At 42.7% G+C, this 27596-nt stretch overlaps 1 protein-coding gene across 5 annotated transcripts in view; it reads left to right on the forward strand.

Moving 5' to 3' along the window:
- The window catches only part of FGD3 (FYVE, RhoGEF and PH domain containing 3), a 114108-nt gene that overhangs the window by 25876 nt on the left and 60636 nt on the right, over positions 1-27596 (forward strand). Inside the window, exon 1 of one of the 5 annotated variants that reach the window (XM_040591642.1) lies at positions 7194-7212. The exons of 2 other annotated variants lie outside the window; for them this stretch is intronic. The gene's annotated coding sequence lies outside the window, so the exon portion shown is untranslated. Of the gene's footprint in view, positions 1-7193; positions 7213-7547; positions 7667-11304; positions 11724-27596 lie in introns of those variants that run through there. 2 more of the 5 variants (XM_040591640.1, XM_040591638.1) reach the window with 2 other exon arrangements.

Genomic DNA, 27596 nt, shown 5'->3' on the forward strand with positions numbered 1-27596 from the left:
TTTGAAAGACCTGAAGTTTTGCTTGGAAGCACTGATTTAAATCTTTTCAGGAAATTATTTATTTGCAAATACACTTACTGCTTAGTGCAAATGAATCCATATGGTAGAATAGTGTTCTTTTTACTACTTCTTGCATGAAATGCTGTTATGGTGCTAACTTCTTTGCATGGTGTCTATTCCCTGCATGTTCCTTTATGGTTTGGGTTTTTTTTTCCTGCACGGTTGCATATGCTGTTTGCATTGGACTGTGACTAATGTACAAATTTGCTTTCTGTAGCACCGGTGATGTTCTGCCAGTGTTTGAGCAGGGGATTCCCATAAGAATTTGCCTGCTTTTCCCATGTGCCAGTGAGGAGTTGTGTGCATCAAGAATACATGTACTTTATTTATTTGCTTTGGGGAGTGGGAAAATAAAGGCTCCCATTTACTTTTTTTCTTCTTTTTTTTTTTCCTGAAATGATGCTGCTAGTTTAATAGCTGGTGCCAGAGGGGGAGGCAGCTCTTGTCACGGGAGCTGGGTAGGACAACCACTGACCAGGAGCCCATGCTCCAGTTCAGTTCCTGCTGTGAAACCTTGGCAACACTTTCCTTTTTTTCCCTTTCCTTTTCTTTCATTTTCAAGCATTCTTTGTTTAGACTGTGAACAAAGACTGATTTTAGTAAGTATTTGTACAATGCCTATCTGGCTGGGCTCTGCTTTCCTTTGGGATTTTTAGGTACTTTAGCAGTCATAATAAAATTAAAACTAGGCACTGGTCAAACAAGCTGCACTCGGGGCGCTATCACCAAGAGCAAAGGCTGGCGTTCCACACCTCAGGTATTCCAAAAAATGTGTGGAATCCGCAGAAATGCAGACAATGGGTTACCTGCATCATGCATATACACACGTTCAGCTAATTGCAGAGGTTCATTCTCTTCACTGCCCCTTCCCTTCCCCCCCACCCCCACATCCTTCTGCACTCAGATTAGTGCTGAGTGGAGGAGACCATAACCGCTAGTGTACCCATGTGGAGACCCCCTCTGTGTTTTGGTGGTCGTGGGCTGTTCTTTTTTGTGTGTAGAGAGGATGATATGCCCATGAGATCCGGCAAGACTGGCTGTCTGGGATTTGGGAGGAGGATGAATAAAAGCAGATGTAGAAAATGCAGCCTCTACTGAAGGTGTCTGCTTGCAGTTTGCCCCATGAGCTGTTTTGGGAAGGGTCCATGGATTAAGTGCCTCTCTCCTTACTTGGCAAAATAAGCGAATGTGACCATTTTTCAGCCTGTCTTTACTTCTGGACTTTTTTCTAGTACGAGGGTGATACCAGAGCTTGACAGACCTGAGCACTAACCATGTGCTGCTCTCACACACTGGCTGCAGAGATTGGAGGTTTTGAAAGAAAATTGTTCGTTGATGTGTTGTGAATAAGTTTTTATTTCTATTGCTCCTAAAGGGATGATGCATAAAATTAATCATGAAAAATTACTGTAACAGCAGCAAACTGCCTCTTTGTGAGTTTGTGGTTATTACAGGGAATGATTGTCAAAGTTTGTATATATGTATATATACATAAAAAATATATGAGAGCATGTGTATATATATATAAAATCAAAAATTATGTATATAAAAATTTTAAAAAGATTTGGACTGGCTTGTGCTCTTGCTAAGGCTGTTCAATGTTACGCACCGTTCAAAGTACACAACTGTGGTTCCCCTTGTACAAAGGCTATCTTTGTTTTTTGTGTGAAGTCATGGTCTATTTAAAACTCTGTGTTTTAATAATGAGTTTCACTGGAAACTGGAGGAAATGAGACCATGGGGGTTTGTCCTGATAAAAACCAAATTGGAAATTGCAGAGTCAACTGTGAATAAATATGCATGTCATTTTATTGTTTCTGCTTTCCAGTTTTGTTCCTCTTTTGTAAATGTTTTGGAAGAAATTGTAAAGTTCACATCAGTGACTTCATCAAAGTAATTTCTGCTTGCTTTCAAAGCATATACTGACCATGGAAATAAAATGAGAATGGAAAAAGGCACTTCACACCTTTCCTATTTGTTTCTGACAGATTTCATTGAATTGTGACTAACCTCCTTTCCCCACTTCTTGCAGGCTCAGTTCTTGGTTTTCTTCAGACGTTCCCCTGACGTGTTTCCAGACTAGGGTGCTCTGGGTGCTCCAGAGACTTGCAGGCCAAGTGTTTGCTGCTTAGGTTGCTTATCAACACCGCCTGTTGTTGATGATAATAATGTCTTAATAGTACAATGAAATTTAATACCCTTATTGAATGCGTGGTATGAAACGGTATCAAAAATGTCTTATATAAAGACACATTTTTCTAGTTTTGTTGCTAAATAATTTTTTCATTTTAGAAGAATTAGCACACTTAAGTGGCTGAAGTTATTTGGGTGTTTAACATTCTTTTGACACCAGTTGCACCCTGCAAGTGATTTAAACCTCTCTCTTTTTCCTGCAGTATCTTAGGGGGAAGTGTCTAAACGAGTTGCAGAAATTCATGTGAAAAAGGCAAAATTTTCTGTTTAGTTAGTTTAAGCATAATAAAGCAAAGATGTTCAGTCCTCAAAGGAGTGTGTTTTGACAGCAGAGGTGACTGAGAGGCTAGTTCCATTTTCTCAAAATTTATTTGGTTTTCAAAAATCTACCTTGCACCTAAACAGTGATAAAACCCCATTGCTGGCTTAATGCTTCCAAGGAAACTCCAAGTGGGTTGGAACAATCATGCTTTCAAGTTGCAGTGCCTCTGCGGTAATTGCAGATTCAGGGGAAAACAAAACTTAAATTGATAAACACTGTTCCATAATTTTTTTATTGACATTTTAAACCAGCCTTTGTTCTTAGGGAAGCATCTGTAAGTGCATATGAGGAATTTTTCTGCTGTTGTATGAGAAGGAAATGCTGGCTATCAGCAGAGATGGGTTTTAAAATGTTGAAAACTTAAGGAGCCTTGTGAAAAGGCATCTTTTTTAAAAAAATCACTTCAGCTTCCTTTCTAGTGGCTTGGATGAGGTTAGAATATGTAGAAAACCTGTATAACTCACAAAAAGCATCCTGGGTTGTCTGTCTACCCACACAGTCAGCACTGTGCGGGAGAAAATTATAAAAATACATATTGCAAACCACAGGCCATCCTCATATATAACAGATACTTCTATAAATCTTCATTTTCCTGAGCTGGTGTACTGGTTTGCTCTTAGTTGTTTTATCAGGAAGCTGTAATATATTCACAAAGTGTTCTTGTGTAGCTCTCTGCCAAATTAATAATTGTAAATTTTTTGTTAGGTATTTAAATTTACGACTACATTAAAAAAAAATGGCTCTTTTGCATAATGGCTTGAGTGATTAGTTGCATCTTCTGGGTTTTTTTGTGATTTTTGCTGCATGCAACTACTGATACTATTAATACACAGCAATTCAAGTATATATCAGGTGTTTATATCAGCCAGATATGTAGTGTTGGAGTTCAGCAAGCTGAAGTATCTTCCTTTGTTTCATTCGCAGGCGAATGTAGTTGTCAGAGTATTAAATAAAGGATAAACACATAACAGGTATCTCCTTGTTCCCTGTTTTGCTGTGTACATGATTTGAAGCGTTAGTTTATCCTTAATAATGGCAATTTTTTTTTTAAATTATATCTCTATTTTCTTCTTCCAGCAAGAGGTTATTGATAATCTAAAAGCTACCAGCAAATGAGAGATTAATTCTTTTCTTCTTTGCTTGTGAACAATTCTAGTAAAAAGCTTAAGAAGATTACAGGAGGATCACATAGTAATAAATAGCCATTCACTTGTCACTTTTGTTCCATTTATTCGTTCTCGATAAAAGATTAAAGTTGTTCTTTTTTCGCGTCAGCTTTGCACATCTGATATCTTGCCTTGTTACTAGGAGACACGGTGTGATATGTATGTTACTTTCCTCGAGCGCAGTGGTACTAGCCACTCCATCACAGGAATGTAGGCTGGTAAGAGTCTGTTGCTGTTTCACTGTTTGGAAGTCAAAACCAGTGATGATTTTTTATTTGTTCAGGGAGCCTTTGAAGAAACCTCCTGGCTATCCTTTCCAGACATACCTGGATATGTGTGATTTTTATAGCCATATAGAAATATGTATATTCTTTGACTTTTGATAATCAATATACGCTATTCCTGCGATTTCTTGGCCTTCTACTGTGCCTCATTTATTACCTTAGTCTCTCCCTGGTGGGCTGCCTTTTAAAGAAGAGGGTAATACGTCTGAGCTGCTCCCATGTGAATTCCCCTGGTCTTGCTGAGCTTCCTTGGTAGTCAACAGTGGCTTTTTAATCTGGTTTCCTGAGGAAGTGAGGTTTATGCATTGTGCTGCCCTGTCCCTCATTGCTCTTGAGACTACGGGCTCACTTCAGAGCAGGTTGATAAAAGGGGTAAAGAGCTCTGGAATATTTTATTTTTCTTTTTTCTACAGTTCCTCAGCCAGATAGACAGGTCCCAAGAGAGGAAGAGACAAGTGGGCAAGACCATCAGGTTGACAGCAGCCAGCTGGGCAGTGGGCACGGGAGTTGTTCCAGCCCAGCCCCACGCTGCACCGGTGGGTGCCCGCTGGGGATGCGAGGGGCACAGTGGGAAGCTGGCGCTGGCGTAAGGGCGTACGGCCAGCACTGCGCCGGGCTGGGCTCGCTGAGCCCTGCAGGGCTGCTGCCTGGCTTCTGGCTCCAGGTGGGCCGCTCTGCTTTCTGGCTGTTTGGATTTTTAAACCTTCTTAGCCCTGCCCCGTTGCTTGTTTGCAGCAGCTGGTGTTTTATGGTGCTTTTCTGCTGCGTACGCGTTGGCAGATTTCATTCTGCTCTTCCTTGAGTTTGTGTAGGAACTGGGATTTTGCTTTGAGTGAAACTTTGCCATTAGTGGTTATAAAGACTGTTGGTGGGGGCGCAGGAAAGCATGGAGAATCACACGCTGTGTGCTGTGGGTCCCGTGCAATCAGCAAAACTGATTTTCATTCTGCTGTCACGAAATAAGTAAGATTTGCATTTTATTTGTATTAGGCTTTTTCATTTGTGGCCTAGTAAAGAAGTGTTGAAATCTTGTTTGGAAAAATGGGTAGAAATACGTGGATTAGGCTGTTTGCTCTCCGCTTCGCGGAAAGATGGTCTGCCTTCTCTCTGGGGTTTCTCCACTCCAGCAGTATGTCTTCTAGGGATGGTATATGTATAAATACAGTATTACTTCATCTTCGTGCTGTGAGATGTTGTTGAGGAAAACATTTTTTCATACTCTTCCCACCCCTACCCCCATTCCCCCTTTTCTCAAAGAAAAGATGCTCTTGCACAAGCTGCGTGTTGTCAGCTCCAAACTAAGGCAGAAATTGCTGCAGTGAGAGAGGTCAGAGAGGAACCTGGTTTACGTTGTTTCTCCCACCAGTTCTACCCTGGCCCTGCGTGGGTGGGAGATGTCAGCCACCTCTTTAGGAGCACTGGGACCCCAGTGGTGTCTCCTTTTCCGCCACATGGGACCGGGGGGGTGAGGCGGGTGCTGCAGGGTGAAGGCAGCTGCTGCTGGAGCAGCCACCACTGTCTCTGCAGAGGCTGCAGCCTGACGGGTCCTTCCAGCCTGTGCCCAGCTGGCTTGTAACTGCTCTCACAGTGTCTTCACCTCGGCTTTATTCCACGTATGTCCTTCTGTACGGCCCACAGCTCAGTTCCCTTCTCTCTCCTTAACTTTTTAAACGAGCCTGCTGGAAATGCTAGGTGAGCATACGGAATTCCGAGTGGATTGCCTGTAGTGCTGTGCCTGCAAACCCAGCGCGGTCTGTTGGCTCCTTGGTGTCCTCTGCAGGGCAGCTGAGGAGTGCTATGTGCCAAGGTGGAGCTCTCTACTTAATAACTATTGTTAAAACACCTTTAGCAATTCCAGTGTGTTCAGAGAGAGTGTGTGGGGACTTTCATCACGTGCAAAATGTCAATACATCAGTAAAGTTAATGGTAAACTGATGTCTGTGGACGTTGCTGTGGCTTTGTGGCAAATACTGGACAGAGTATCGTCCTTTGGTCAGAAACATCACATTAATGTTGCTGTACCTAGCAGCCCTTGTATTGATAAAAATTAAATTTGTATGAAATTTAATTGGATTGGTTTGATGAAATGTTGTTGGCCATCCTCAATGGGATTCTTTTGCCGGCTTCAACCTACCATGGATTATTTTTGTTGACTTTTAATGGGAACTCTGGCAAGACCCAGGGAGGGGGAGGACAGCACTGGTGTGAAGTCAGGGTCTCGCCAGAGGAGCAGCCGTGGAGCAGTGTGTGTCAGTGCCCACGCTGCTTCTGCTGATGGGCTTTCTTCAGTTCTGCAAATGGCAGCAAAGTCATTGAGGTGATCTGTTTCATACTATGCGTGATAATTGTCTGTAACAGCAATGCTACCCTGCATTTTAATGATAAGCTGATGCACCTTATCAAGCCTTCCTGAAAGTAGTCATCCTTGCTACAGCCTCAGCTCTGCAACAGGTTCATCCTTGTCAACCTATTTTTAATTGCAATCGAGCGTTAATTCCCATCTGTGCAAATTCAAATATGTAAATAAAGTTCCAGCTCTCCAGCTCCTCTTTGGAGGGCTCTTATACCTCACTTGTTTCAGCGTTCCCCCAGCGTCCCAGAGAAGTTTCATGCTTTTCAACTATACAAAATTTGGTGAAAATGAAAATAAGTGCAGGTAAAAAACAACAGTGGTAGTAGTAAATCCCGTTTTCTTCTCTGGGCGTACAGTCCTGTGCAGCCTGGCTTTAAAGCATCTCCGCTGAGTAGCAGCATTACCATCAGCGAAGCCCCCTCCTCTTCCCACATTTATTTCCATGGTAACCTGAGGAAGGCATTCTGCAGCCTCAAAACTACTTTTGCTCTTTCATCATGCAAGCTGGCATTGTCAAGGGCTGAGTGTATTCCTACAGCTTTGAATGAATATATAAAAAAAAAAAAAAAAAAAAAAAAAAAGGCTGAATTTGGATGGGCAGTTGTTATTTGGGAGGCCCTACAGCAGGAAAGAACAGGCAACCTTGAAGTGACCTAGTGTCCGTACATTGCTTAGTAAGGAAAAAACAGTCTTGCTTCATTAATTGATTAACTTGGAGGGTGGGGGTTATCAGAATTATCCTTCTGTGAAGCGAATGCGGCAATTTCCTGCAACGGCTTTGTGGCGGGGGGGAACGGGGCAGATGGCTGGCCAGGCTGTGCTGGCGAGGCACTGGTAAGCTTGCATGCTGTGATCTGTTGCAAATCTTGCTTTCTCCTGGAGTCTTTAATGTCTTTTCAGGTATCGTTTAGGAAATGGTGTCTTAACAGATGCCTCCTCTTTGACTGTGTTATGCGTTTGCCTTTTATTGGTGCAGAAGTGGGGATGTTTAGCAGTCCGCAGTGTGTGCTCTGTGTGAGCAATTTAAAAGCTGGTAGTAAAGCGTTTGCTGTGTTTCTTGCTGTAATGAGCTGGATTGATTTTATGATCTCTGTGGTGCATGCTTTCTAAAATCCCTATTTATGCAGCATTTGCGTGTAGATGTTGAGAGGATTTTATTATATTTGAGCAGGCTAAGGCTATTTGATTGCTATGTGTGATAAGAGTAACATGTGGAACTGGTAGTACTTGGTGAAAGAAAACCAACTGCATGCAGACAGTATCTGCAAACGGGGAAGAATGAAATGATGTAAGTAATTATTTTTTCAATTATTCTGAAAGCAGAAACCTGTCTGATATAAGCATGGTCAGAAATATTTCAAACGGTATCCTCATCTTCTATCATCAATTAATTGGGCAGATTATTATTTTGAATTTTCTGCTTATGTCTGTTTCCGTGTTGTCTTGAGTACGTGAATCACAGTGCAGCAGTAGTATCGATTAAAATATTTCGGGAGTGCTGCCTGATCAAAGGGTCGGATTGCCGTTTGCTTGGCTTGTGACAAGCTGTCAGGATTTTTGGGTTTCCTTCATGGCATTATTTGGTTGGGGAGGGGTGAAAATGTAGCTTTCTTCTAAATGTGCCTGAGTACATAATGGCTGGAAGTCACCATGACAACAGGGGGACCAGGGTCAGATTTTCTCTCCACCCCTTCTCTGTTTTGTTGTTTTCTAAATATTTATTTATGCCTTCTCTGAGGTTTTTGAGGGAGTACCTTAGGGCTTCGGGCTTCTGTTGGTACAGGACTTTTAATGATATCCAGCTCTTAAAGTAAATTATGTTTGCAGGGTTTTCTTGATTAAGCATAGTCCCATGTATATAATTTGCTGTTCAACTAAAGTGGGATCTAAGCAAGGACACGAGCACCTCCAGCCGGAGTTGAGGGTCTGCCGTTCCTGCGATTCTGGGGTTGCAGCCCTGAAAACTTCTGCTGAGTTCTTGCTTGGTCCTGGGGCCTCCCACGTTCTCGTGGAATTGCCCTGTGGGACGTGGAGCCTGGCGACTTTTGGAAGTTATGCACAAGCTGAGGTGTAAGAGCATCTTCCTTCAGGCATGGCTGGAGTTTGGGACCAGCTCGGGGATGGCAAGAAAAAAAGTCTTGATTGTGGTCAGGAAACAAACACCCTTCTTTGCTAAGGGATGCTGAATGCACCTCCCAGGTGGAAAGAGGGTAGAGGCTTTTGCAAGATGTGCTACCTGTTCCTTCCCACTTGTTGGGACCCACTAAAGATGTGCTGCCCAGGGTGGAGCAAGATTTGTCTTCAGTTCCCCTCTTGGTCTGAGGCACTCAAGTTTCACCACTCACAGATTTTACCAGCCTGCCAAGGGTTAGACCGTACAAGGTGCTTCAAGCTCTCATGAAGTGTTGGCACTGGTCAGAAGGGATTGACAGACCAGGTTAGAGAGGGTGTGCAAGAAAGGCAGCGGCTGCAGCACAGAGGTTAGGAGGCTTTGTTGGGGAGTGGTGGTGGGAGAGCATCGGGCTGCTAGTCTCCACTCCCACAGCTGCAGGCAGGTGCGTGGAGTTACACTTGGGTGCTTACTTCGTGGTTAGTGCTTTGGGGCAACCCAACTCAGGAATCTTCTAGGTGAGCATTTACTTTGGGAAGCAGGTGGCTTACCTGGAGATCTCTCCCTAGCGTCATCTTGCACCTCCTCTTGGCAGAGTTTATAGGATGGGAGGAGGGAAGGTGTTTATTTCACACTTGTAGCAGCAACCTGTGTAATTTATAGTGAATCTAGAGGAAAAATGAGTAGTAGTAGGTGTTCTGCGGAGGTGACGTTTCAATGTCAGCAGAGAAGGGTAATTATATACTTACAAGTTATCATCATACTTCTGGATGGAAAAAACCCACTGTAATTTGGGTAAATGGAAGTGAAAATCATTGCAGTTGTCACCTGTGCCTATGTAAACCTGGAGAAGTGTAGTGCTGTGACATTTTCAGAGAACATACGGATTTACTTGCCCTTGTGGCAGGGTTGTAAGCAGATTTCAATATAGAGGCAATTGGAAAGTAAATACAGCATGACGGTGACTTTTGTCTTTGTCTTAATACCCTGCATGCTTGGCATGAGAAAGTGAAGATCTGGATGTTTTCCTGTCCACTCCCATCAACCTGATGTTTTACTTGCTGCCACATGAATAATATAATTACTTTCTTTAATTTGGAAAAGCGTTGAGTTCTGTCACGTGCTGGGGGCTGAGGTTCCAAGCAGGGTTTAACAGGAATTACCTGCTGCTGGGTCGGATCATGTCCTTTGAAGAACTGCATGTCTGTGTAACACAGCCTGTTTCCCCTTCTCCGTTACCTGATGCTATCATTTTGAGTGTAGCAACTGTGCAGAAAATGCAGTTTTGGAAATTTTGGAAATTCATCTTGGCTATCTGAAAAAAAACCAACAACTTCATTTGAGCCAGAGATTCAAAACAATGAGATACATCAGTGATGAGAACAGCGAGTAAGAGCAAGAGTCGGATGGAGTTAGGTTATATAGATTTTTGTGGTTACGTACTTTGCTTTCAAGATCCTTAAAGGTAGGAAACATACCGTAAATGCTAGAGGCAAAAACTGGAAAGTCATGGATTCTGGAGTAGTTAAAAAAAAAAAAAAACCACACCCACAAAACAAACCTAAACCAACCCCATCCCCACCCCCCAAGAAAAAAAAAAAAAACAAAAAACCAAACACAAACACCCAACCACAACAAAACAAAACCTCTCTTATTCCCAAGGTCTTCTGTAAGGAAATCCAAACCAAAGGAAATCCCTGTAGATGTATGAAGACCCAATGGGGATAGAACATATCGAGAATGAAGGTGGCATTGTAACATTCTTGATGCTTAAGGGTCCTGGAGATTGAAATTACGCTTTTTACTCCATCTGATTGGTGTTAACAGTGGTGCTTTAAGAGCTCACTGACACTCACCTGAAATCAAGGCATTTGTGTCTGGGTTTTTTTCTAATAGTTTTTTCCATTTCTAAACGGGGAAAGGAGAGACTTAATTTCAGTCCTACAGAATAGGATCCTATTAATTTGCAGTATTTTATTAGGAACAGCCTGGGGTTGCGCTGTGTCAGAGGCTGGTGCTAGCCTGCAGTATAATCCTTCTTCTTGCTCTTTTGCAGCACATGGGGAGTGCTGTCATACAGACTGCCGTGAAGAACTGCACCCAAGGTCCAAAAACCCTTTCCAGCTTCTAGGGTAGGCCTCTTCCCCCAGCCCCTCCAAAAAAGTGAAGAATCACCATAGTTGCTACATGCACAATTCATTGTTAAAGCTTGTTTTTATAGAGTTGTTCTTCTTTGCCTGCCCCCCCTCCAAAAAAAAAAAAAAAAACCCCAACCAAAACCCCACCAGCTTTCTGTATTTACAAGTTCCAACAGGAAACCAAAATTGAACATTTTCACTTAAGCATGGGATCAGTTGAAGTTTCGTTTCCCCTATAAATGCAGATGTGGCATTAAAAAAACCTTGCCACAAAAATGATAGAGGTCTTGAAAAAACACTTCCCTGAAAAAGCTAAAGGTCTCAACCTCTTTAGTTATTAAAGATGAACTGGTTTTAACTTGGGTTAAATTAATTGAATGACCGGCCAAAATACTGTGGTCTGAGAAGGTGGGAAGATGAAACTGTTTATTTTGCTTGTAAAGGTGAGTTGGTTTTTAAGAAGAAATAAAAGTAGCGATTTTGGATGATACTTTCAATACTGCTCATTCCCAGTGAAAGTATTTTGTTGCAGAACAAGAGGTTTCTATTTTTTTTTTTTTTTCCATGCCATTAGACAAAAATAATTGAGATGCAGTGCTTCTGCTTACTGGCCAGCTGAGTTGCTGAATCAGTTCATCGTTGAGTCAGTTTATTGACCGGACAAAAACCTTCTAACCAAGACCAGGGCAGTGCCTGAGGGAGCAGGGCAGGAGGACGCCTTCGGCAGAAGTGTGGTGTAAAACTGCACCGTTAGTCCCACCGTCTGTGTCTTGCACCTGTGTTAACTCGTGTCCTGTAGCACGGGATATACCATTTCTTCTGCTGTTGGATGCTTGAGCTGGTTTGCTAGAATGGCCTTTTCTGGAAACATCGCTGAGAGAAGCAAAATGCCTTTAACTTGGTATGCCAGCATGGAAATGAATGGGACACACAGAGGGCTAATGGAGCTCCTGGGCTGATGCTGTGAGGTGCTGAGTAACCCTTCCAAAGGAGCTGCCCCGGGCTCTTGTGTTCCCTCTGAGCATCCTGGACAGAGAAATACACAGAGGCTTCAGGACTGAGCCTGTAAAGAGTCAAATGCACAGAAGTACTAATCGGTGAGTATTTAGGTTGTAGAAGACTGAGGCACTGGAGAAAGACTGAACATTACTGGCAACTGGTGGGGTTTATGTGGCTAACAGAGAGACTGGAAAATCTCTTCTCTAATATTAACGCTAGATTCGGAGTTTCTAGTTGTGCTTTCTGTTGTGTTTGTGTGCTTAGCTGCGTTTCTGTTGCTTTGCAAGAGGTTAGGTGTGCAGTGTGTCTCTAAATGGGCTTTCTAGATCCATTACTTGTGTCTTTCATCATGTCCAACAGCCCTAGCTGGAGTTGTCTTCCTAGTAATTGTAGATGTTTTGAAGATTAAACATGGATAATTTGTTGCCTTTTCTGAAGCAATGCTTACAAAATTCAGTGTCTTCCTGACTTTCTGCAGGGCTCTGTCCTGCGAACCGCCGGGTGAGTGTTTGCATGGTATGTGTTGTGGCTGTGAGCAGCCCCCCTGAAATCCATGGGGTTGCTCATGCCTCCAGCCATGTCCACGTTCAGGATTGAAAAACTTTAATTTAGCATCCCGGGTAAGGTCTGCAAGAGTTCGGTCTGGTCTGGTCTGTCCTCTCTCTGCCTCTGAGCCAGACGCAGCGTGGAAGCCGGGTCGAATGGTGCTTGCCGGCTGCTGTACACGGGTGAAGTGGTTCTTCTCGGTGACACGTTCATCCAGGCACAGCCATGCTAATATGGCTGGAAAAGAAAGGAAGTTGGATTAGCATCAAATTGTATTAATTGTGTGTGTGGTGAGAGGGCTGGGTCTCTGGTTTGGAGAGGAATCCACTGAATAAAGCTCACTGAAAATGCTGTGTTAGTAGGAGTTCTTTTATGGCTAGTGTCTGTATTTACATGGGAAAAGCAGCGTGGGAATGAGTAAGGGATGCTGGAACACTTGCTGCTGTAGCAAAAAATCAGCCACGTGTCCGAAAGGGTAAGATTTGGTTCTGGAAATAGGTTTCTTTCATGCCTTTGCTCATGATGCTGTGATTTGTAAATTGTCATTCAGTGAAAATAACTCTCAGTAATTAAATTTTTTTTCTTATCACTGGACTTGGTGTATCTTGTTAGTTTCTTGTCCGCTTCAAGGCGAGGATTGTCTGTATCTTGGAATCAATTGGGTTCTTTGCTTGGCGTTGTTGAGAATTGCTCAAACTATGCTATTATCATCAATGTTCATAGGAAATGAAAGCGAAATGTAGTATAGGTACAAACCCTGAGTAGCCCCACACCCCCTGCATTCATTAGAAACATAACTTTAAAATGTCAGGGGAAGACAGACAAACGTTCCCATTAATATGGTATTTTTTCATGGTTTCTTATATTTCCACAGAGGTGGAATTACATGTCTTTTTAAACTTTGAGGTAAGAATGGATAGCATATGCCTTGCTACGTACAATGGAACTTTCATGTCTTCCTACTTTCATAATAATTTTGTTTGGCAATGATTTTTAGCATAGTAGATCAAGGCAGGGGCATTGCTGGTTAGATTAAATAGTGACATCTTTGCGATTGAGAGAGACAGGGTGCTCACAAAATTTAAATGTAGTTCTATCTAGCGCTCTTGAAACAAAGAGCTTTGAGAGAGTATCTGTAACCTTGATTTGAAAGATTGTTCTGTCACATGAAAATAAGTAATTTCTACTAGATGCGTTTTCTGAGCAGCAGTCCCTTGTGCCTGTTCTGAGCAAGTTATTCTGATGGCAACATTTCATTTACTTTTTTCTATTATTATTTTAAAAAAGAAATAGAATCGGATAGTCTGGTGTCCTAAAGTATTGAGTTGACGGCTAAATTATCTAACTGATACATCCTCATTTATTCCTGCACTTGTCCTATGTTGTGTGCCCAGAGTACAGCAGTTCAGATAAATGTTTGGTTTTGTGCTAAGGCAGGGTGAGGGAAACAGGAATATCCTTGGGTTTTTCTTCATCCTTGTGTACTCGGAAACCGACTAAAGAGCTCTCTCAAATAGTATGCGAATCTATTTATTAAATGAAATTAATTTAAGTGAAATGTGTTTTTTTTCTAAGCCACTTAATTAAATCTAGAGCGACGTGCAAGTCTTTCAGGCTACGCTTTTGCTGCCAGCTTGGATGCCCAGAGAGGAGGGGCGAGCCCTGCGGGGTCAGGCAGCCATGTGGGGTGCTTTGGGTAGGATACCTGTGGGGAGAAAGTTGTCTTGACTTTAAAGAAAAAGATACTGAAAAATGTCAGAAGTGTTTAAGAAATGAAGTTATGTATACTGGGAGCCTTCCACAGACACATTCTCCGCTTAAAACGGTGGTGTCCAACATTAGTTTACCTGTTGGCTCAGTTACTGAATGGAGCGAACAGAGGAAAAACAGTATAATGTGCCCTCTTTGCTGACTTCAGCATCATTTAAACAAAAAAAAAAAATCACTACATCATGTTGTTTCCATGGTGTTGCTTGTGGTTTTAAGGAATTCTTCAGAATAACTGATGCAGATCCTCCATTTAAAGTGGGTGGTGTTTTCCATCCTTGCATAATTGTTGTTGTGTTTATGGATCAAAGGCACAGTTCCATGGACAGAAAGAGCTGTCCTCCTGAAAGCAGTGGCACCTGCCCTCCTGCCCCTCTTCCCATGATCTGTGGCGTGTGCCCATATGGTGTGCCTGGAATTCAGCTGGGGAAAGCAGAGAAAAGGAAAGCAAGGACCAAGAACACAAGTTTAACATGTCATCAACAGCTTATCAAAATGGCATCAGCGGTGATGCCAAAAGAAGACATCTACTGGTGGGAGAATAATTCCTCTGATGGATGTGGACAGACCCATTGCTACATGTAAAGTTGCTCCTAATAATACTGTAAATCATAATTAGGGGGAAAAATAGAAGCATATTCAATATGTGAAATGCGGCAGGTGTGACCATCAATTCTCATTAAGTAGAGAAGTTTGCCATCAACAAAAGGACGATCTTAGATAGAACCTGCAGTAGTTAAAACGTTTTTCCACCAGCGGGGCTAGCTAGTGGTTGTTACGGGGCCACTGGCTGCGAATTGCAGGATTGCGTTAGCCCAGAGTGGGTTCCGTGCTGCCAGATCTGCTGAGTTGGAGTTAAAATTTTGATGAGGGAAGTCGAAACCGAGGAAGAATTCAGATGTATCTTCTGGATAAAAATACCTTTGCTACAGGTTTGCTTGTAATAACAATCGTAATGAGAATTAGAGCGATAGGATTGAGTGGACTAATGATAGCTGCTGAAGGATACCAGATTTCATGTGGTTTTATTAAGCCCTGGACGATCCAGGTCCCCTCATAATGAGGTTTTCACCCAAGTACTGTTTCTCAACACAGCTATACGTAATGTAGGCAGTTGGGTTTTGTGAATCAATAGTATTTTTTCATTCAATGACAAAATGTTGCTTTCTTGTTTGTCCTTCACTGATCATACCACTATTAATACTTCCTTTGGTGGTATAGATTACGTTGCTTCCAAGCTTGGGATTTACATTGTCTACAATGGGCGGTGAAATTTAAGCCATTGTCCACCCGTTGAGGACTGTCTGCTGATTAATAGCTGCATTCTCTGGTACTCAAACTCGCTCCAATTCATCTGTGAAGAACTGGATTTTGGATGTTAATTATCCAGACAAATCAGCAATTGGTTTAAAGCATTGTTAAGGACAAAGCGAAGAATAAATAGCTCCTGCAAAATATGGCATCGTGAATAGTACTGATACTATCTGCTATAATTTGTCTGTCTAGCTTTGAAAGCACTGTGCGGAAAGATGAGCTGAGCTTTCTGAGATAATTACCCATAGTACATATGAATACTAGCCTATTTCTTCCTTGATATTAAAAGACAAAAGAAAAATTCGTCATGTGCTTCTGTAAAACCAAACAAACAAAAACAAGCTAATTAAAATTTGGCCTGAATCTTGCGGTCCTTCTCAAAAGTGTCACTGATTTCAGTGTCTGTGTTCATGATTTTGTGCTGTACAAGAAGTGTTGGCAAGGTGGGAAGTCGGTGCTCAGAACTGGGTGTTGGAACAAGTTTGGGAGTTGATTTATGTAGGGTTGGGGGAACAGTTGTGTATATGTGTGTGCACACAATATTTAAGCTATGGTAACAACAGCAATGCACAAGCACACAGATTTATTCCGATTGGGAGAAAGGAAGTGAAGGCACATATAAAATAGGGTTTTGACCTTAAAAATGCCTTGTGTTGCTTCACAGCTAATGACTGCATTCTTGCCTGAGACGTTTTCTAACACAATTTCAAAAGTTTGTCCATCTAAGAAATGCATGGGATTGGTTGTGTGATACGTGCAAGATCCTTAAGCCATTTTTACTATTACCCTTTATGGTTTACTAGCCAAACATCTGGAGCTGAATTATTTAGGAATATGTTTTTACCAAGCCGTCTTGCTGTCCATGTTGTCTTGCTTAATCTGATCTGCTCCCTCATCCAAGTACCTACAAAGTAAAATAGATTTAGAAATTACGCGGTATTGATTGTCTTTTGATTGTGGCTGAGGGCTGCTGATGGGAGTTTTATTTTGGCTTAATGAGACTTTCCTCTGTTAAGTTTTTAAAAGAAATTATCTTTTATTTTCTTGGAGAACTTAACATCTGCAAAATCTCCACCCCACCCTCCCAGTTCAACCTCTGAGGAAGTGAGAAAAGAGGATTAAATGCAATTTCTGCAGTGCAAGATACAGAATCCTTTTGTGCTGTTAGACCTTGGATCTGTTCTCAGGTAGCCTGAAAATGTTAATTGATTTGAAGTAGTTAAGGGATCAGTACTGGCCTTTGGTATGCATCTGTTGAAGGTTTGGGGTTTGGGTTTTTATTTGGGGGTTTTTTTCTGTTCTTTTTCATTTGCCCTAAATAAAGGAATGGGATAAACCAAAATAAGAACTTTAACCTTGTAAGAATCCAGGAATACAACTGTTTGCGATCAAATTATGTCAGGGCAGTAAGTTACCATCCATTAGCTCAGATCCTTAGTGGGCAACACGCGAGCTTTTAGCTTGCCCCAATTTTGAGATAAAATGTGTCAGTTTGAGGTTTCACGTTCTCTGTGATCGCACAGGCCGTGATGGCAGCTCTTTGGAGGAGGCAGCAATTTGCTAATTGCAGTGTCGGGGGGTGCCAGGTTCGTCTGGGTGAGGCGGGTGCTGCATCCCTCCCACCTGGAGTCAGCACCCGAGGGGAAGGCAGGCAGTTGTGTCGTGGTGTTACACGTTTACAGGCATTTCTTCCCATTGCTTGCCCGCTTCTGGAGCGCTTATCGCTGATAGCCTTTTTATGATGCAGCATTAGGTGGAATATGGATTTGTACCTCATGAAAACGGAATGAAAAAAATGACTGCTCAGTAGGTGGTGCCATGCTGGGGTGACTGGGTCTCTGTGAAATGATGCAAAGTGCCACCCATGGGCAAATTAAAATACTCGTTTCTACAGCCATCGTGCAAGTGAAAATAAAGGCCATTAAACAGGAGCAGAGTATTTCATGTTGTTGGTGGTTCTTACCTACTCGTGCTCCTCTTGTTAGTCACAGAGTGACTTCCTCCTCCCCCATTTGATACCCTGTTGTAACTTGTGATTATTGTTTGACATTGTGGCTGTCATGGTAGTATCTGAGTGTGTCCAATGCATCATCTGCTTATTCCAGAGGGGTCTCAGCTTTGTGGTCTCCTTCCTTTATCAAACAAGGAAAAATTAGACATGGGGGGAAAAAAATGACCTTCAGTTCAATCTAGAATAAATTTCTGGACCTCTTCATTCCAAATTCTCCCTGCCATCACTGCTGACCCCAGATCACAGGGAGGACCATGCAGCCAAGTACTTTCTCTGTTCATCTTCCCAACACAGCCCAAGCATTTCGCATTGCACAGTGAGTCAAACAAGGTAGGAATAAGCGTCCTGGCAGTGTCCTCTGTGCTTGCTGCTGCAGGTGTGCCAAAAGGATGGATTGCAGTGTGTGTGTGGTGTGTCTGTGCTTGCTCAAAACGGCTTATGCAAGTTCTGCTCATACAGCTTTGCTCTGTCCTAGTAGATTTTGATTCCCAAGGGCAGGGCTTTCTAGTCTTTTATCTGTCTGTAAAATGTCAGTGAACTTGTATGGTGTGGCGTATGTAATAACGCGAATGATGCTCTAGCGATGTGGTATGTTTCCCTGGGGACGGCAGCGACTCCTGCCCCACCGTTCCCAGCCCTGATGGTGCTGACTCTTAATAGACTTGTTTGCATCCCCTTCGAACACCAAGACTAGTTGATGTGGCAGCCTTTGCCACTTTGTATGCAGTCTTTATGAATCCTGCAACCTGCCTTTCAGGCGATTTTTTTTTTATTATTATTATGTTTAAGCATGACTTTTTTTTTTTTTCCCTCTCCAAATGCCAAAGCTCAGTAATTTTAGTTTAACGTTATCGCCTGTATTCCCAACCAATCACTGAGTGAATTGAAATGTTATGCTGTTAAATGTAATTACAATTTAAGTTCTATGTTCAAAGAAACTATTGTAATTTTTATGGCTCTAGCTTTTAGATTTGTAATTCCAAAAATGTTTTGAAATAAAATATACCTTGCTCTATAGAAGAATGAGGAATCCCAGGATATAATATGGTGTAGAATATGTGATAAATTGAATTTAAGTTGATATGAAAACTTTATATAGTTTTCATGTCTAGAATGAATTATTTGATTTAACTGTAATTTAACCCTTGTAATTCCATCATCAAATGAGATCAGTGAACTGAAATATTTGGGGAACATCTCTGGTTGGGTCACTTATTTTGAAAACTGGACATACTGTGTATGCTCTGCACTCTGGCATTCAAATATTATTTAATGTTTTTAAATGACATGTACAGAATTCTAAATTGACTTAAAAAGAATTAAACATGTATTGACTTAAACATGTATTGGGTGTCCACTAAATGAAACATGTCGATGCAAAAAGAAGTGATCACGAACACAATGTTTGCTACACTTAAGCCGATCATGCTTTTCTTTTATCAAATGCATCTCCTTATTTCAGGAAATGGAAGAGTGCGGTAGTATTCCTCAGCTGTACATCTTGCCCTCTATGCCTTTCTGTTAACATAAACCTGTTGCAAGGCACGTTGCCTTTTTGTGCATCTGAGAACCCAAGACCGGCTGCTTTGTCAGGGGGAAAAAGTATCTGTTCAGTCAAAGAACAGTTTTCCTGGGTCCCTGGTTAGGAAAATGAGGCTGCAGAAGTTACATTCCCATACCTAGCCAGGCGGAGAAGGTGCACCTCAGTGAGAAAGAAGACATCCACTCTGATCTGGGACCAGAAAATGGGAGAGATCGACTAGATTTTTTTCCAGTTGTCTCTGGTTTTATTCTGGTTGTTTTGTCAGCAACCATACATCTTGCAGTTGAACAAAATATGGGATCCTTCCTGATCGTTAGTGCAAATGATATTCTAAAGTGGAAACCACCTCCAAGCAATTATTTTGCTTGGCAGTTACGGGTTTTCTTTTACCACAGTCCATAATAAAACCTAACCAGAGTTTTTGGATTTTGAGAGCACGGCTTCAGCTAAGGGAACCTGGGTATCAGGGTCGCTCGCTCTGGGTTTGTTTCTGCGGTGCATGTGGGGGTGTGACACCTCAGCTCTGAACACTTCCTAATTAGCCCCAGTTCTTTTATGAGCAGGATAACATGGCATAAGGCGCCTTCTGAGCACTCACTTTGTTTGGTGACAATTATCATGTATTCTGGGGGGGGGGGGGGGGTTGCTCATCACCTGCAAAAGCAGACCTGTAGTGCTGCAGGTCAGAGGTGGGTGAGCGGCCGTGTGGCAAGGTGATGTCAGTCAGTTGCGAAGTGGAGCAAGAGGGGCTGGAGCAAGCATACGGGTATAATCAGAATTTATTGCAATTCATGAGCAAGCATACAGGTATAATCAGAATTTATTGCAATTCATGTATGCATGTGCTTTGCCTTTTGGGGTGTTTTTTGGTGTGTATTTGGTTTTTTGTCTTTTTGTTTTGGTGTTGTTTTTTTTTTTTTTAGTGGTTCTTTTTTGTTTGTTTTGGCTTGGTTTTTTTGGCAGGGCTTTGGAGGGCTGGCAGTGTTTGCTGACACTGAGCAGCGTGCTGCCAAGGAAGCAGAAAGTGTGCTAGGGAATTTGGAGATGTTCTTGTATTACTATTTATTGTTTATTGGTTGATGCTGACTCAGGTCCTCGCTTCAAGCGTAAAGGTGCTGCTCTAAAAGGTGTCTCATTCATCTCCTTGTGATGTGACGTTCACAGCAGTTAAGGCTAGCTGAAGCCAATATGCAATAATAGATCTGAAAAAACTCAAACCAAACAAAAATTATTTATCCATAACCCATTCTAAGGAACCAATGCAATTGTGATGATATCAATAAATTATACTTATGCTGTTCATTGTTGTAAGAGCTCAAATTTATAAATTCATTGCAAGAGTCATTATCTGAAATAATCTTATAATGATCTTTTTTTACTGTTTTTCTTCTACAATGAAAATTCTTTGCATTTTTCTTAATAACTTCTAAATTTCTGAAAAAAACTTCTAAAATTTCTTTTATTTTTAAATCCCTCCATTATTTGCAGTCATCCTTTCTCCTTAATAATGCAGCTATGCCAGCAAGCATACATTGTGTGCGTTGAGTATTCTTCATCAATAAAAGGACAATATGGAATAATGATGCATAAATTTCATTAAACCCAGTAATTATTGAAACAGTGACTGCCATACAGGAAATGCTGTTTTATTAAATATAATTTCAAACACTAATATTCAGATGTGTCCTGTGCAAGTAACATGGTTAATAATCCTCCTCATTAGCTATGCATTCAGATTTGAAGATGCTAGTTGCTGGTTACATTTTATATAATGATAGACCGATCTCTTTCTTAGTTTATTTCAGGATTGAAAGCTATCACCTAAGCAAGAGAAAATGTATACTATTTTCAAGGTATTAATTTGAACATACGTTTTGGGTTAAGGATCTGATTCTGAAATTTCTACCTGATTTACGTTCATCTTGAGCTTCAATTTACTTCAAAGTTTCTTGAAAATTATTACTGGCAGAGTTGTAATGCAGTGTTGAGCTGAGGTATGATTTTTTTTTATTATTTTTTTTTTTAGAATGAAGATTTAGCAGTCAGTCAAAAGGTTTTGTTATTTCTGGTTTATAACTGTTGTCCCAAATAATCACCTAGGTGCTTACAAAATGTCCTGATTTTCATGTCTTCTAGCTACTGATTTGATGAAAGTGCAATTATAGATAACAGGAGAGATGAAATGGTTGCTACAGATGCAGTAAATTAAGTGGAGTGTTGTTGGGAAAACTCTTAATAGTTCCTTTTAGTGCAGCTTTTTTCTATAGTCTGTGTCACAGGCCTTAGAGCTGGTGTTACTTTCTTTGGAGCTTGCCAGGCTGAAATAAACGTAAAGGATGCTTTATACTATCCCGTGTTTGTTCTGGCATCCAAAATACTGGAGTGGGTTCAGTGGTTTCAGTCTCATCCAATTTATTTATCCACAAGTTGTTTCTGAAGAACACCTTTAACCTTTCCAGGTTCTTTTTCTTGTTTTATTCCGTAGAGACTGCGGATCTCAGGTTGAAACAGCGTTGATCTGGGCTCCAGAGATGTTAGTAAGGCTTTGCTCTCATTTCCTTCGTCTGCAAAGTACAGAACATGGTTGTGTATCCCCTTGGAGGTGGAAGCCAGGTGGAGCTGCACACCAGGAGCACCCATTGTAAAGCAACTGTGGCGTAACCTGGCAGGGTCGTATCTGCTGCGCGAGGCTCTTAGGGAAGCAGCGTGCAGAGCCTGGGGCTACATAGGTCGTGGCAAGAGCTGCGTTTTCTAGTGAGCTGAGAAACGAGTGCAGCGTAGCGTGGACCTTTGGGTGTCATTGTAGGCTGCCAGAGTCTCCCAAAAGGGGCATCTAGGCTCTTGGTGGCTGGACAACTCCAAGGCTTCCACGGTGATGGCTTTGCAGTAACCGTGTTAGATCGCTTCGTTAGTGACACAGAACTAAGGATGCTTTTGCTTTTAGCCTCTCAGTGCTGGACAGGCTTTTGTAAAGGCTTCTTGAAACTGCGATTACCGTTGTGGCCTTGCGTGGCTCTCAGTCTTGCGATGTGCAGCAGAGGGTACCACAGTGGCCTGCTCGCTCCTCTCCAGTTCCTGCCCATGTTCAACCTCATCAGACAGAAAGACACTGCTTTCTCTTGACTCATTTTCTCAATAAAATGTTTATCTTTCGTCATGTTTGTATTAAATAGGAAAAAAAAATATTATTATAGATGACGTACCATTATATGTGTGTCCATCCTTGGAGACTGTCAAACCAGCTCCTGAACAACCTGCTCTGTGTGATCCTGCTTTGAGCAGAGGGGTTGGACTGGACAAGCTCCAGAAGCTGCTTCCAACCTCAGAGACTGTGGCTTGGTCATTTTCTGTAAAGGCATTAAACTTCAAGCAGAGAGTTGCCAAGTGGCACTCAGAGCTGAAGTATGTTCTCCTTTAATGATTATTGTGAACTACTGGAAACACACTGTTGTGAAACTCTTCTGTATTTTGCAGATGTGCAGCTCTGCTACCAAAATAGTCTATCGGTGTAAAGTTACTATAATTTTCCATGATGAAGTTGAATTTTCTTGACTTCTGTGGTATGGAGTGACAGCACCTTGCGGTAACACAGAAAAACTAGTCCTCTCCTGCAAACATTTTTAGCAAAAAAAATTTTTAGCAAAAAAGTTGAGCTCAGTTTTACCTACATGTATTTAGTACCTAAACAGGCCCTTAAATGAGCAGGGGCTAATTATTTGTTTTAGTAAAACTAATAAAACAATTCAAAATTTACTCTCCCTGTTGGTTAAATGAGAGCTCACTGATTGTGATGTGTGCCATTAAGAAGATTCACAAGCACAGCAACTGAATTGTGTGGCAGTCTCTCGCACGGTGCTGTTGTCATTAGCAAAAAAATTTAATATGCTTCTAGTGAAAGGAGAAATGAAGCACATGAAGCTTTTCTTTTACGTCAGTTTCAAACGAAGGCTGGAATCTCGCTTATAGGGACTAGCATCTGGGTGTTTCTTGACTTTGTGTAGAATAGTCTTTTAAATCATTGGAAGGTGAGCAATGTAATGCTTCCCCCTCCCTCCACCCCACTTCACACCATACGAACAATTCTGGGAATTGCAGGTCTGCCATCTTCCTCTTTTGTTCTTGGGAGAGAACCCCCAAGACGGTAAATCACCCAGATACAGGTAATCTGAAAGGAACAAATTGAAATGGCTTTGGCTGGGGTAATTTGTTTGTGTCTTAGCAGTATGAAATCTCTTTAGGTTTTTACAGTAATGGATTGCTCTGATGTTACGATTCCTCTGTTAAAGCAGTAGAGATGTGAAGTCCCAAGAGTGTTATTTGCTTGAAATATGTTCTTTGATTTGCATAATCAGTGTAATTATAAATCAGGTCTCTTTCATCATAATGAAAAACATGTTACCTGTCAAGGGGAAAAGAAAAAAATAATAATAATGTCCGCTCATCTAAGAGGAGAGTCTCAGGAACACTGAGTAATGGTTCTGCCTGCATCCCTTCATCAGAGGTCCAACGTGTGCATCTTCTCCAAGAGGCTGTGTGTGGTGGGTTGACCTGGGCTGGATAGCAGGTGCCCACCAAGCCGCTCTGTCACTCCGCTCCTCATCAGAACAGGATGGGAGAAAAGAGGATGGGGAAAAAAATAAAAACCAAACTTGTGGGTCAAGATAAAGGCAGTTTAATGAAGCAAAAGTCAGACACGCGTGGAAGCAAAGGAAAAGAAAAGACGATACACCCTGCTTCCCATCAGCAGGTGATGCTTGGCCCCTTCCTGGGAAGCAGGGCTGCAGTGCGCATCGTAGTTGCTCTGGAAGGGAAACGTCATAAATAACGAACGCCCCCCCCTCTTCCTTCTCCTTTCCCTTAGCTTTTATATCTGAGCAGATGTCACACAGCATGGAACATCCCTTTGGTGGGTATGGGTCAGCTGTCCTGGCTGTGTCCCCTCCCAAGACCGTGCCCACCCCCAGCCTGCTGGCGAGGCTGGGGGGAAGGTTGGGATGCAGCCCTGGTGCTGTGGGAGCGCTGCTCGGCAGGAGCCGAAGCACTGGTGTGCTATCACCACCTTTCTGGCTACAGTACAAGCACAGCACCGTGAGGGTGCTGCGGGGCTCAGCCGGGGCCGATGCGCTGGCTTGCAGACATCTGGCATCAGTGATGGCCCTGAGGTTGCCAGATAGACAAAGTGATCGCTTTAACTTAGGAAATCTGTAGAGAAAGCGCAATAGTTGCAGCTACATGCTGCACTTTGCCCTTGGTGGCCTTTCAGCTGTTCTCTGAGGACACTGCGTATAGGAATCACAGACTCTCTCTATAAAAAAATACAGTTCTTTATGGGGTGTGCCTTTCTGGGTGGCCGGGGCAGTCCCTGGGTGAGCATCTCGTGTTGTGCGAGGAACGGCCAGGCTGAATCTGGAGACCAGAGCTAAACAGAGTTAACAGGAAAAAGATGGGATGAGAAGCCAGTCTGAACTGTGGAGAGGGAGAGGGAGGGAAAGGTCAGTTGAAACAGCTGCTGTGCTGCAGGACACCGCGGTGGTGGTGTGCAGGACTCAGCCCAAGAGAAAGAGAAATGCCCCTTCTCCTTGTCAGCTTGCTAGAATGAGGAGTATGATGGTAAAATTCTGATGAGAAATGCTTGTCTATCAGTAAGACTTCCTTAAAGAGCGTTCTAGTCTATGTCAAGTGCTTACTTTTTTTTTTTTTCTCTCCAGTCATGTTGTCTGCCCAATACTATATAATACCACTACATTTTTTTTTGTAATAGGAAAACAGGAACAAATTAGAGAGAAGGGAGCATTACCTGCCATCTTCAATTAATCTTTTTGCAAAAGAGAAAAACAAACCAAAACAAAATTTTATGAATTCTGGGTTTAATTATAATTGTAATGAAATATATGAATGAAACTCCAGTCTCCCGCCGTCTTCTAAATTAGGCACCTGCAACAGCTCAAGCTGGACTTTTGGTATCTGGATCTTGCCTGTGTAGGAATTAAGTCTGAAATCTAGCACTGAAGTTAAATAAGTTGCTCTTCAGAACACAAAAGTAAGGCTTGGATGCAGCACATTGATGAGTCTGGCGACTCTTCTCTCCTTGCCAGCCTGCCTGGTGCAGAGGAATGTTGTTTGGCGTCCCTCCTTGGTGGCCGATCTCCTGAGGTGCACTCTGAGCAGGGTTACTGGCAGGGCTGTCGTTACCTGCAGCATCATGACTGAGGTCTGCCCCAAGCTACTTCTCCTTTACTTTGTTGCTCTTTATGCCACAATCTTTCTATGTCATTAAACCTGCTTTCCTTGCTAGACTGAAGAATCTCAGGGTTGGTTTTTTTTCTTCTACCTTTGGCCTTGGTGTCACTGGAAGTTACTGTGCTTATTATTTTAGCCTACAGTAATTCTATTGTGTCATCCAGGGGGAAAAGTCAGCTAAGGGCTTCTCCCAGAAGAATGAGTTTTTCATAGCCTGTCTGGTTTACTTTGTTAAATCATAAAAGTTCATAACTTTGCCTTCCAGTTGTTGAGATTTGATGTTCAGTATCCCCCAGTGTTTACTTTCCATATACCTATGTGGAAAGCAGGCCGAGTGTAAATTTTGAGAAAACTGTAGCTAAAGTCAAGAATTGACTTACCTGTGAATACTTTCCCACACTAGAATGTGAGATTAAAGATATTTTTTTAAATTGAAAAACGATTTTCTATGTGAACGTCACTGCAGGCTTGAAATTATATTGCCAAAGTTTGGGACCATATCCGGGAAGATGCGTGCGGATGCCGAGATGCGATAGCAATGCTATTGCACTGCAAAGGTTGCTGGCGGGTGCTTGTGTCGGAGTCAGCTGCAGAGATGATAGGACGCAGACTGGTACTTCCCAGAGGGGTACAAAATACAAGCAATATAAGAAAGAATTACTTCGGTACAGGTTTCTCACAAAATGGGAAGAATAAAGCTCGAGGGCTGCCATTTAGAGAACGTGAAGGATCACACGTTTTACCATTGGCATTGGTCAGGTCATTGTCACAGCCAGCAGTGTTATTGACGCAGGAACAGAAATCAGAGCTAGAAACTGAAATACCAGAATTAAATTACAAGAGAGAACACACGTGACTACTTAAAAAAAAGCCCCAGAAACCCCCAAAAATTCATCAACCCCCACCTCAACTCCAGCAGGGTTTAAATTAAATTCACTTAAAAGTTTATTGGCCAAGAGATGATTACCTGTGGATTTTTCCACTCTGGAGACTTGCGTCCATCCAGTGCTTGGGTGACGGTGGTGCATGGTCAGGAGCTGCTTCCTACAGTCCCCCATCCTCCGAGCAAGGTGTGGTGAGGCTGGAGGGTGTCCCTGGGGTGCCAGACTGGGAGAGCTGCGTGCCTCCTGTGGGAGCTTCTGGTGCCACCCTGACATGTGGGGCCGACTCTTGTGACGGAAGAAACAGAGGCTGGGGCCACGCGGCGTGGCAGCCGGGTCCTCGGCATCCCTGCGGATGCTAGCGTAGGGCTCAGTTTGGTTTAAAAAGACAACAAGGCTTTTGTTTCTTTTTTGTGTGTCACTAATAACCTCAGGAGGCGAAGGTAAGCGCTTGCCGTCTGTGGTACCGCATCCTGTTTTGTACAGGAAAAGAAAATATTTTTGTTTTGCGGCTTTAATGCGCTCATTGTTGGTTCTGACAGAGAATGTATTCTGTGGGGCTTTACTTGGGTTTCTTTCTCATTTTCCTTTTAAGCGAGCATATTTTTATTCTGTTCTCAGTATGGCTTTTCTGGTCACTCCTTCCACCCCTGGAGCTCCCTCGGAGTCGCCAAGCGTCCTGGTCTCGGCTGGGACACAGCTCATTTGCTCCGCAGTAGCTGGTGCAGTGCAGGGTGTTGGCTTTGGTGTGAGAGCAATGTCGACAGCACACTGATGGGTTTGGTTCTGTCTAGGTGACGTTTATACCAAATCAAGGACTTCTCCGTTTCTCAGGCCCTGTCAGCGAGAAGGCTGGAGGGGCATGGGAAATCGGGAGGGGGACACAGCCAGGACAGCTGACCCGAACTAGCCAAAGGGATGTTCCATGCCATGGGACGTCACGCTCGGTGTCTAACCCTGGGGAGGTTGGCCAGGGCTACTGATGGCTGCTGGGGGACTGGCCAGGCGTGGCTCGCTGGGTGGTGAGCGGTTGTGTTCTGCATCACTTGCTCTCTTCTCTCCCTTCCCTTTGGATTGCGTTCCTCTCCCCTTCTCTGTCCTTTTCGTTATGACTGTTGTTATTATTATTGGTGGTGGTGGATTTGTTTTATCTCAACTATTACATTGTTCTTATCTCAGCCCTCGAGGTTTACATTCCTTTCCAATTCTCCTCCCCATCCCTCTGGGTGAGGAGGAGTGAGCGAGCGGGCGGCTGCGTGGCACTTAGTTACCAGCCGGGGTTAAACCACGATACCAGTGTCGGGAGCTAGTCCTTGCTCCCTTTCAGCTGGGTTTTATCCCTTTGCCTCATTTTCAGCAAGAATTGGCTTGGCGGCCTGCTATAAAAATAAGAAATATCAGGTTTTTGTTAGGAATAAATGACCTTCTGTACAGTTAGTGCTAGATTCTGTCTTTTTCTCCTGTAAAGTAGTTTAAATTTTCTCTGTTGGCAGCAAGTTGAGTTGATCCTGTGTTACACCTCAGCAGATCCTGTCATTCCCACTTTGGTGGGAATGTGGAATATCTGAGCAGCCTTTTAAGCGTCCTTGCTTTGTGTTGCCTGGGGGTGATGTGGTGGCCAGTTGTATTTGGAGCAACATAAAAAGCCTAAAACTAGAAGTGCGTGCCT

The sequence above is a fragment of the Falco naumanni genome, chromosome 4 (genome assembly GCF_017639655.2).
Source record: "Falco naumanni isolate bFalNau1 chromosome 4, bFalNau1.pat, whole genome shotgun sequence".
In the NCBI taxonomy this organism is placed as follows: domain Eukaryota; kingdom Metazoa; phylum Chordata; class Aves; order Falconiformes; family Falconidae; genus Falco; species Falco naumanni.